The sequence below is a fragment of the Anopheles nili genome, chromosome 2, assembly GCF_943737925.1.
Source record: "Anopheles nili chromosome 2, idAnoNiliSN_F5_01, whole genome shotgun sequence".
Lineage (NCBI taxonomy): Eukaryota > Metazoa > Arthropoda > Insecta > Diptera > Culicidae > Anopheles > Anopheles nili.
This window is the reverse complement of record NC_071291.1, coordinates 67,607,894-67,620,101: the sequence shown is the minus strand read 5'-3', so window position 1 is coordinate 67,620,101 and position 12,208 is coordinate 67,607,894. Positions and strand designations below refer to the sequence as shown.

General features: G+C 45.9%; 1 protein-coding gene across 1 annotated transcript in view; it reads right to left on the bottom strand.

Moving 5' to 3' along the window:
* LOC128721963 (G protein-coupled receptor kinase 1) overlaps nt 1–12,208 on the bottom strand; it is a 75,908-nt gene that overhangs the window by 14,059 nt on the left and 49,641 nt on the right. The window lies entirely within an intron of this gene.

The following is a 12,208-nucleotide window of genomic DNA, read 5'->3' as shown; positions in this document are numbered from 1 at the left end:
TTAGAATATGATAAAATTTCGTTTAAAAGTTAAAATCTGTTCGGATTAGCCAAAGAGAAATCAATTTCAGCTGGATCGACATTAACGAGAAACAAGTTTCGTCCCATCGCACGTACCCCCTAAGAGCAAGGCGCCTTTTAAGAGTCTCAAACAAGCCGTACTAATTGGCTCCAGTTCACAGAAGGAGCAGCGATAAATATTTAATCAAAATAGACTTCCATTGCCAGATGCGTTCACCATTGGAACGGAGAAACCATTTAATTGAGGTACTATTATCCCTTTTTGATGGACCAACGGTATTTCACCACAGCGCCTAGGTCGTTAATCACGTGCCCTAGTTGGGCATCTCATTTTACAATTCTTGTTTCTATCATTTTAAACGCTGAATAATTTCAAATGGCATCATTCTACTCAGCTCGATAATTAAACCGATTTTTTACACCAGTTGTGTATCTAATCTCGAGCCTTTCATACCAGCTTTTTATGGTAAGAAAGGTTGCTTTTCATTTGCAAACGGACAATGAAATTTCATTTCAGATGACATTTGAACAACTCTATGTCAAGTGACGAAATAACTGTTGGTGCTCAAAGGTACAGCCATCTGGTTGATTTAGGCCTTTAAATCAAATGCTGACAAAATACGTAGCATGTCGAACGGCACATAATTTAATTTCCACGACGATTGGATTGGAAGTTTGGTTTCCCGTGTTTTTCTATTGGCAATATGTCTGCATTGGTAGGATATTCCCTTCAAGAGAGAATATTTATTTTTGGACCCGATTTCCTTTTCCTTGTTCTGAAGGACATGCATTAAGGTGAATGCTCGATCCACTTTGTGCTTCGTACTGTTTTGGTTGAAATTACATGAAATACGAGTAGTACAAGGTATGCAAAAATGATACCATTTAAACGTGCATGTACTATTTCTACACACCAACCAACGGAAAACCTTCTGTTTCCAGAGCCGTAATTTTAGGATACAAAGTTTCCATTTTTTGAATTTAATTTTACCGGCAAAGAGTAAACCGTTGCTTCCATCGCTCGATGGGTAACCAAACACATTTTCCAACAAACTTCTCTTTTTTTCTAACTCATTTTCAATCAGTGATGCTTTTGTATCTCACCAGAACTCGATTTCGAAAGATACTGCTGTTGAGAGCAGGCGAACGCAAACAAACTCCACACACCTCCCCGGTGGGAGGCAAGATAAGAAATAATGTTTTTAAGTTCTTTTAATTGTGTTTACAGTAGCACAGCCGTTCGCATACCGACCGTTAGCCGCAAAGCGCACATTCCGGGCACGGTTACGATCCCAGAGAGCACACGCTACGGTATCGATTGGACGAATGGCGAGCAAACGTAACCTCAAAATTTGCCCCTGGGTTGTCTTCAGTGGTTCTTTTTTTTCCCTCTAAAACAGTGACAGCTTCTCATTTCGATTTTTGCTCTTGCTTTTTAATTCTTTTGTACTCCATTTTAATCCAATTGTCTTCCATCCCGCAATCGTACAGCCCATCCAAATTCGCTCAACGAAAAGAAGAGCACACTAAAAGTGCCAAATTGCCAGCATCGCTCGACGGGACCAAACACCACCAGCAGCGTCGGGAAAAACGGAGAAAAATTCTGATTTGCTCTCGCGCATTCATTTTTCGTTGCTGATCGTCCATTCACACACGGCACACCACCGCCAGGCGCTAGAATTCGGAGCAAGCCCGGGAAAAGGAGAAGTGGAACGAAAGAAAAAAAAAAGAAGCATCAACCTTGCCCCCGATGGCCAGCGAAAGATCGCTCCGCCGTTCAATTAAACCCAGCTGAATTGTTCCACGGCAGCGCCGTCGAGGTGTTTGCACGAGATTTGTTTGTTTGTTTATTTGTTTGCGTCCCGCAAATACTCGACCGCGAATCGCGACCACACACGCGCGGAATGGAATGCGCCGAACGCCATTTGGGTCGCTCGGGTTGCGAGCATTGGCATTGGGGGGGGGGGGGGGGGGGGGGTATAGCCAGCTTCGCAAGGGCATTTATTTGTGCGCCGGTTACGAAAATCATCCTACCTGGACGGGCAATCCGGTGCCTGGTTTGCTTGCGCTACCAACGCAAAAGGAGTATTACAATTTGTGCAGTAAAACCCCGAGAGCGGCCTGGTTGGTTTAAACTGTTACGACCATTACGACCTTTTTACAGTCGTTTGTTCCGCTCCAAATCAAAATTAACTCCCTGGTTCTTTTTCCGGGTAGAAGATTCGAGTTTTGCAATGACCGTTCCACCAACGGAAGTGAAGGTTGGTTGCGTCGCGGGGGGAAAACTTGTATAATTTTACCGACAGTCCCCCAGAAACCGCCGTCGGATGTTCATAAAATTTGCTTGTAAATCATTGTTTCATTACCGATCACTGCCGGCTCAAGCACCTTGCCTGGGGGCAATTTGGGGCCAATCGGGTTCGACCGTCGTTCTCGGCGGCCTCAAGGAAACCCCACACCTTCTGCCACATCACCACCACCCGAAAGGGGCACGATCAGGAGCAAAAGGAATAAACGGAAACCACGGATGCCTCGCGGAAAACTAATCAAACGCAACCGAACTTCCAACAAGCAACGTCATTCCGATTCAAATGGATTCGTCTATTCCACTTTTCCCTGCTCGCGTTGGTGTATTATTGCTGCTCGTTTGTGTGTGCTGGCACACATACACAGATACACAGTACACCAACGCCAGCAGCGAGGACGGAAGCGGTTTAACAACGTCTGGCACATTTTACTGCCCGCGTTCGATTGGGCGACCTTCAGGGCTTGCCAAAAAAAAATTGATCGCCATCGAACGAGAGAGAGAGAGAAAGAAAGAAAATGGCGAAAAAGCGCCACCACTGGGTGGCGGGATGAGGTGTGAACGTGAGCGAGTGGATGGCGTGCCGTGCAGATGGCGGTAAATGAAACGGTTCCATTTGCTTCCCACCATTTAGAAATTAATGATCCATGAATCGAAGAAATGCGACTGTTGCTGCAGGAGGTAACTTACAGTCGCGATAAATTTCATCATTTCAGGCCCAAAGTATTGATACTAATAATCGGCCCAACTCGTCAGTGGTGTTCGATTTTTACCATTCAATATACGACGCACAATGGCGTCTAAAAATCAACCCAACAACTCTTGCACAATCTAAAAGTCCTTCGGAAATATTGGTTCGACAAATTTTCAACAAATAACGACACATTCCGGTGGCATGAACGTACGCAAAAAAAAAACGAATGTGGGATTTGGTTTCCGATCGCACCGCACACATTTTCTCTCTTTCCTGCTTCGATTGGCCCTCCGATATTTGTGCTGCCTTTCTCCGACCGCTGGCATCCCACTACGCTATTGCATTACGTGTTTCGATTGGCAACCCCCGCCTAATCCAATAGGGCGGTTTTCAATGAGTTTTCGTCCCGTGCTCGGTGTACTGTACCCGAGGGAAGTGAAATGGCACGATCGAAATGAGCCCAATCCCGTGTGCCCGAGGGTAGCATTTGGAAGAGAGCAAAATATAAAAAAGGGCTCTCGGATGAGGGTGCGCGTGATCGGCAACCGTTTCCATTGTCTTTTTTATGGCTCGTTTCCGCTTATTGCAGCGGTATGTGTGTGCGAGTGTGTGTCAGCTTGCGGTGGCTTAGGGCTGTAATATTGTGCTTGCTGGAGGCGATAGGGATGAGATAATAGTGATAAAAAATGTATTTGTTTCAAAATTTCATTTCCATGGCTCGATGTCATTCGATACTGCGTACATTTTTATGCGACGTCGCAGCGGACGAAACGTACAAATAATTCGCAATAAAATCATACACACACACACACACACACACATTGAAGCACAAAAAGTCCACTGAACGGATTGACTGATTCTGAAGCAGCTGGAATTACACGTCCTTTTGAGCGATGGCTTATCCGCGGTGTATTGATTTTCCCATCACTCGATGGGGGTGGGAAGAGACAAGGAGGGTGGGGGGGGGGGGAGAGGGGGTTATGCCACTATCCGAAATGGCAGCTCAGCTCCCAAAACAAGACGCATCGATGCTTCTCGTCTTTCAATAATCGCTCCCACCACGGTCTGGTGAAGTGATTCGCGAAAGTGAATGGAGAAAGTTGTCCGAAATCTGGCCGAGAGTAACGATCTGTGGCGTTGCCATTTCTTCGCCTCCCGCCGTTGTTTATGGAGATTTTATTTCGTGTGCTGATCGTTGTTTGATTTATCTACCGGCTACCAGCGCCTCTTCGAGCCGCTGCTGCAAGAGTCAGCAGTTTTCGCTCTCTCAAAGCGATTCGATGAATGTCGGTGGTCGTAGACGAGTGGGATCGAATGTGGGGAGTTTGCCATCTTGAAGCGCTAGAACATACCTAAAGTTCGACAGCATATCCTTCGCACCGCCCACAGCGTTTCCAATCGAGATGCTCGAGAAGCAAACCTGAAACAACCAGTGGATCAGCAGACTCGGAGAGCGCATGAGATGAACGTTTCTTTTTAATATAAAATCTGTCCGAATCGACGGGAAAGTACGATACGATTACCGTTCGTAAACATACGTGGCACTATCCTATCCTTAACATGGCGTAACGTCGACAACAAACAAGCATGTTTTATCAAATACGAACAATAAACAGGCACCCTGGAACGAGCGGAATATCATCGACCGATGGGCATGGAAATGGAAAACTTCATTCGAAGATAAACCATCTTTTCTAACCATCCAACGCGGCTAGAAGGACGCCCAGGAACAGCTTTTACTCGACGATGCTAAGGAAACTGTAGCCATATGTGGAAAAGCCACCAGTGGCCTCATTTGGTTGCCTTCTGCGGAAGATAATTCCATTCGTTTCGTTTGGAAAATCGTCGCTTGATGGTTTCACCTGGCGCTTGCGAGAACGACGATTTTCTTTTTCAGGAAAGCATCAGTAACGAGTGTGTTTTCCTGGAAGTGAACATGGCGTTAGATTGCTTGCACGTCGGTGTGTTTCAGCGTGGAACAACGGTGCGATACCGCAAAATTATGATAACGCTTGGGTGTGGAAGAGCATTTTCAGCTTAAAACCCTCACATTTTCCCAACCACAACCACACCGACGATGCGAAATGGCGTTGGCATCCGTTAGAGACCCACACAAACTGATAAAGATTTCGCTTTTCGACCCCTGCGGTGCTGCCGAAAACGATCGCGCACTGTACTCCGGCTGGATCTGTTTCGGGCGTTCTGGTTAGCACGAACGAATTTCCCCGTGTATACGGGATTTCCATTGCAATTCCGCCGGCAAGTTACAGCGCTATTTTTAGAACTTCGCTCTTCTCTCTCTCGATCTCCCGTGTTCCGTTTCCTGCTTCATCCGCCACGTCCAAGTTTGCAATCTTTCACCACCAACCAACCCCTGGCGCAACCACCCATCACCCCCACTAATGGTTGCCACGATTGCCAGTAAATTTTGCCTCCAACCAACTGTTGGCAATGTTTTATCTTCCAGCCAGCCAGCCACAAACAAACGATCCGCCGATTTATCCACGCTACGGAACGCAACCACGCCACCACAGCCGCAGCACGAGAAAGGAAACGCCCGGTGTGTCTACGGATTTGTTTGTCGATTTCAGGCCGCGTAATGAACGAACGAACGAACGAACGGAAAAGCGGTTCCTGCCATGCTTGCTTCTCTCTTACTCTCTCGTTTTTCTGTAAGACCTACAGCCGCTTTTAAAACCAGCACGGTTCAATATCACCGCTTTGGGGGTGACGACGTTCCAGTGCCAAACCGAACGCCGGTGTGGTAAGAGACCTCGCAATAATTTTAATGGAAACATTACGAAAATGGGCACCGAGCGGAAATAGCTGAGGATGAATGAAAACAAAAAAAATAACTTCACAGATCGCTCCATTGTTTGCAGGTTCAAACTAAGCACAAGGAGCTCCACACAGCCCACAACGGTGCGAGGTTCCATTTCCATTTTTAGCAGAACGACGAACGAGAATTAGAGGTACATAATTTTTCGGCTCAATATTTTGTTTCAAGCATTTCTTCCCCCGAACAGGGGTTCATTTCCACTCACGCTCGTGCTGTTTTTCCAAGGGTGGGCGATGTTACGGGAACGTGCAGATAAAGCCGTTAGAGCGGCAGGAAAACAAAAAAAAACAACGAGAAAAAAAACACACATCTGCACAATAAAGAAGTAAGCATGAAATAACAAACAGACAGCACCCACGGGTGGGGAAAAAGTTTGTCGTTCGTTCGTCATTTTATGATTAAGTAGATTTTCATATTATATTTCGCCAGCGTGCGCGTTGGCCACCGTTGGGTCGCGTTTCGACCGAAGGGCCATGTGACCGTGTGGGATTCCCAGCTGCACAAGCTTTCAAGTGAGGTCGATAGGAAAAAGAGAGAGAGAGAGAGAGAGAGAGAGAGAGAGAGAGCGAGAGAATGAACACATTTCAACGCTTGGATTGTGCCCAATTTTCTGCTCCATCGAACGATGTCGCCGATGAAGCGATTTTCTATGCTGCTGCACTCGAATGAAGCGCGTCCCCTCGCGGGATCAGGAGAATGTTGAATGAAATTAATTTTTTAGCGGAATCGAATGCTTTGAAGAGGAAGAGGAAAAAAAGAGGCCAGCACAAATAACGCATAACTTATGAAGCATTACGGTGCAATTTGCAGCGAAATTTTTACACACTTTTCACACAGCTGCGCTGCATGTGTGGTGTGTGTTCAGTTTAATCAGCAGCACAGCCGGAATGACATTCGCAATATCACCCCACTATAAGCAACTATTACAATGCACAAATTAAAACAGATCCCAAGCGAGACACATCATCAGCGTGAAGGCGTATTAAGCTGCCTTCTCCGAACGTTGATTCTGCTTCGTCGCCAAGTCACTCTTGAGGCTTATTTTGTTACGTTGTCTCGAAACACCGAGCGATTATCGAAGCCACAGTAAGGATCCACCATTGCCATGTCATGGTGGGGGCAGTGACTAATTAGTGGCGAGGCTATCTTCGATATAAATTACTCACATATACTCCCACAAATCGGATCAACCGAGCTTGAGATGGGCTAAGAGCAAGCGAGAGAAGAGTGAGGCGAATCATTTCAGCAGAATGCGAGAGAAGAAATAATACACCCGCCTAACATACACAATCACGAAGTTCAGCCGATAGCAGGAAGTGTGTCACTTCCAAGAAAGACGTGATTGACTTCGTGACGTCTTACAGTTATAGTCTGTTTGAGAAAAATAAAGCATCAAGATCCAGATAGCATTACCACAGACGATGATGCATCAATATTCTCAAATTTATCTGCCTTCGTTAAGAAAAATGTTGCACATTATAATGCAAATATCTACAAACAGGTCGCAATGCAAATTGAAAGATAACATTTATTCAACGATGTAACCCTCGATAAACGCCGTTAATAAATCACTCTCGCTGCACTCGGAAATGGGACAATTCTTATGCATTATCACCATCATCATCATCATCATGGTGCGTCATCAGCATCATCGCGCGTCGTTACCTTCTGGTACGAGGGTTTCATTATTCACGATTGAGAATGCCACCATTTGGCGAGTGGGTTTCACAAAGATTGAAGAAGAAATAAAACACTTTTATGGTGGCCTCTCGATCGATCGCAAGCATCCCATCCCTGGAATGGCCCTTTGGGGTTTTCCCGGTGAGAGCAACGTAATCGATCGCGAGGAAAAGTTCCCTGCGCAAGGGTCATAGTGATGAAGACTGATGATACGAAACCCATTCGTCGAACGAAACCCTGCTCCATCCGGGAACAAAGAAGGGTGCCTAGAGTGTCCACGTACCGTCGACGTGGGCGGTTGTTCGCTTCAAAAAGATTAATAGTTGCACCGGTGGCCCGATGAAAGCAGTACAATTACTTCATCAGTGCTTATCGCTGATCGATGGGATGCATCTTGCTGTGCATGTGTTGCTTTTGTCAATCCTTCAAATTCTGTTCGCATCGTTGCTTTTGAAGCTAGGCATAAAACGACTCTTCAAAATAAGCGTGGGTGTAATCATGTTTCAATCAACAGACTAATGACCAAACAAAAAAGACAACTATTGTTTTATCAACAAAAGCGAGAGCCATTTTTAATCTGATTTAGATCGTTGATAGGTAAGATAAGGGCATAAATAGTTATGTTACCAGTTATCTACACACGAACATGAATGTTTTGTTTGGTATTCGTTTGCCAAACAAATGAGGGCGATAAAAAAATTTCCTGAGAAAAGTATCAGTATTTCAGTATTATCTTCGATGGAGGCGCCCAGTGTTTCACGTGACCTTCGTTTGTAAACTACTAACGGGCCAAAATAAAATAAACATAAACACATACGCACACACATTTAAAAATAGCAGAAGAAGCCGCGAGTGTAGAAGTAGAAGAAGACAGCAGTGAATCGAGGATTCATGCTTGAATGAAAAGATAAAGCTAGCTTTTCCCGTTGGGCCATGTACTTTTGATAACATGAATTTCATCAAAAATGTGCAGACATTTAGAAAATTCAAGTGTAACTTAACGATGAAGTTGGGCTTATTTACCATGCGAATGTATTATAGTTAGCGCTAGACAAAACGTTATGCTAATGCACTACATTACGGTTATGAAATTTGGTTTGATTGAGCACGGAATGTTTAACATATTTCGTACAGTAGCTCACGATGGTGAAAGCAAAACCTGCTCCTTCCATTAGCTGCAAAGTAACATCATCGTCGGTATTTCCACGGAGTACACGCTCCATCTACATGAAAAACTCAGCAACCACAGAACCAAAGCCAGTTTGTGTTAGCTCATGGCTGTATAAACCTTGACATGAACGACGCAACTCGTTGCGGTACCTTCAAGAGTGTGCCCTATATCTCTTTCTCTTTTACCCTTTAGCTTATGATTTCTGTGTTTTATTTTTCTCAACACCAAGCTTAGAAATTGCTATCCTAGCAGCCAGTGCAGCCCTTCACACAAAGACAGGTTTCTATTCCTGCGTGGTATCAGTTTGAGTCCACAGCCGCGCTTCGTACCACGCGCTGGAACGATTTAGTAAGCGCCATTCATTCACCACCTTCCAACAGGAGCGGCTAAAAAAGATGTCATCATTTTCTCTTTCGTGTGAGGGGTTTCAACATTTTGCCTTCCATGGTGTTCGAACGAATGCGGTTGCAGTTTCTTTTTGTTTGTTGCTACTCTTTCCATCAGTTTTATCGAGAAGCTGGGCATACATGTGAAAATGATGCGGTATGACGCAGTACAGTGAGGCAACATTTTTAATAAGCTTTTAACTGGTTCGCATCTTGAAACGAATTGCAGTGCACCATTTTCCAACGAAAAGTAACAGACGTGGGAATTTGAAAAGGTTTCGTTACAATGTTGTGTGATATAAAAAATAATATTTCTACATTTCACGAGGGAAATATACCAAGCCATAAAAATCGTGATAAACTACATTCCAGCACGCAAAGGCGAGAGGAAGAACGTTTTTCCCGCAATTGTCGCATCCCAGCTCCCGGACTTAATGGCGCATCGATCTCTCTACGGTCACCGAACGAAAGCAAGCGGAGCTAATTCCCGAGGCGCTGCGGGTGGTGCAAGGATGTGCACTTAAAATGTAACAAGATTGTCATGTTGCAAAATCACGATTGTTCCGAGCGCCACCGGGACAGTGCAGCCGGTACCTACGAAGCCCGGGGGTCACAGACTTACACAATGGTCGGGCTTCGCACCAAACGGCAAGTGCAAAGAGCAAAAGCGGGCGGGAGAGCGAACACGTTTATCTCTTCTATTAAACCACCGAACCTGGGCCGAGCTTTTCCCGGAAGCACACCCGGAAGGCTACGGGGCGGCAATCGCTCAGTTGTCCTCCCGCGTTGCCGTGTGGAATGGCCTTTGCAGGTTGGGCACGAGTTGCTTACAGCTCCGGCAAAAAGGTGCTACCATCCACCGGTTACGAGATAGTCAACTCTTCCGGAAGGTTCACGGTGGGTTGAGGGCTCGTCCGGAAACGGAAAACACTTGCACCCAGCGCCGGATGCATGGGAGCATAATTTAGACACGGCACAAGCTGACAGCCTGCCGCAATGGCAGAACGGTGTTATCATGCATCATCTATCTAGCATCTTGTTCGAGCGAACGAGCCTAGCCCAGGAGAATTCCCCAGGCCTGGCAACAGCCTCCTAAGGGTTTCATCAAACGCCGAGCAGGTTGTTTGTACATATTTTTTTCATTATGGAAAATTTCATAACTCCTCTGCGAGGTTGAAAGCTACCTCGTAGGCTCGGGAAAACGCAGGTTTGGTGAGTTTATCCGGAATCCCATAAAACACCCGCCTGCGTAGGGACAACGGAGGCTTCCCGTGGCATGGCTAACCGGCGGCAGAAGTTACATTCTTCCTCTCCGACACTGGAGAGATTGTGGATGCTTGCACAAACCCCAATCCATTCGGGAGCCTTCCTGTGTGCACGAGTTTTCCAGCGTTTTCTCCTTCGTGGAAGGTCTGGATTTTCCATGCCCAAGCGAATTGGCCACAGTTAACAAGGCGCGACGACGAGTGTGTCGTGCCGGTTTCATCTTATCCTGCTGATCGGAAAACCATTGGCGGAAACTCCAAACGGCCCGTGAGACGCCGCTTCGGAAACGGGTGGAAATATTCAATTTCTTTATGCAGATGGTGCCATTAGTTTTTACGAGCATGCTTCGACCGTCGCCTGTTACTATGGCGACTTATGGGGAGTGAGGAAAAGCACATCCTTGTTATTGTTATTTATTTAAGAACGGCCTGGCCGTATTTAGATTTGGAAAATTTTTTGTGATCTGAAAGGCATTTCCTCCCAACAGCAGCAGATAGCCTTATCCCGGGCTGACTCGGTTAGTTTTTGTAATGAAAAGCACATCTTTGCAGGCTCTTAAAGATGGGGAACAGATTCACACTCTCAAAACGAGAGGGCGCGATTTTCCGAGTACGAAAACACGAGAAAATCATTTCACTCCCCAAGTGGTGCAATTGTTTTCCCGCCCATAATGCTGTTAAGTAACCAAAAATGGATTCGTCCGAAAGCGAGCAAAATACGCAAAGCAATCCGCGGAATGCACCAACTTTTGCTCTCCTCCATTTGCAAATGGCTTTTGAGAAAAAACGCCCTAATTACAATTCGACGTACGAAAACAGCAATGGTACACTCAACTCAAACAATTTAGTCAAATTGCGCCCCGCCACAGAAAAGTGAGTCGTGCGGGTTGGTTGGCTGCTGGTTGGCAGGGGGTGAGTGAGCACAAAAACCGGCCGACGGTGAGAAAAACTTCATGAAAATAAAATAAAAGAAAACAAACACACGCCCGCGCAAACTTGGGCGCACCCTTCCTACATGCAACTCGTGTGCGATTACACACACACACACATGCCCCGGCTGGCCGGTGGGTTGTGCTGGCCCACCCGTTGTTGAGTGGAAAACTTCGGGAACATTTTTAAACCTACATTCAGCCCGCGTCGAGTTGCACCTCGGCCCCTCTCCAGTCCGGACCGGTTTGGGGTTGAAGTTTTACTTTTTCCACGACCAGGCGGTTCTGCGTGGGGTGAGGCAAAACTTTCCCGCGTTGCCGGCTGTGCTTTGGAGTGAGTATGTTCGTACGCCCTTCCAGAGCATTACGTGCTTGTGTTTAAATTGTGTTCACCCGAAACCAGCGCTGGGTGGAAAATTTAGTGGTTCAGCGCCATATCAAAGGGAGAGCACGTTTTTCACCCCACCACTTTGGAAAATATATACCCATCCAATCAAACTAACGATGGAGTGACGAGTAAGGAGAAAACATCCCTGTTACGAGTCCGCTTTGATTTAGGTGGCAGATTTTCACCAAATCGCTTTGATTTTGAGGAGGCATTTGTTCATGAGTGGAACTCGTGTTAACTAATCCCTAACTATGCTAGCATAAGGATTTGGCTAATGCATTAGAGAAGATATGTAGATATTAATTTAAAGTTATTACGAATGGAAAGAAATATTATTTCAAAGTAGAGGAAAACCCCCGATTTGAAGAAATTTCAAGCCGTTCTCTCAGCCGATTAGTGGCGTGGTGTAGTTCTCGTCCAAGCGTCCAAAAATCGCTCTTCAAGCACGGAACGGCAGAAACGATCGAAACTCAAAGGAACCGAAAAGCGGACGGATGTGCCCCAGCGTGAAACTTTTCAAACACCGTGAAA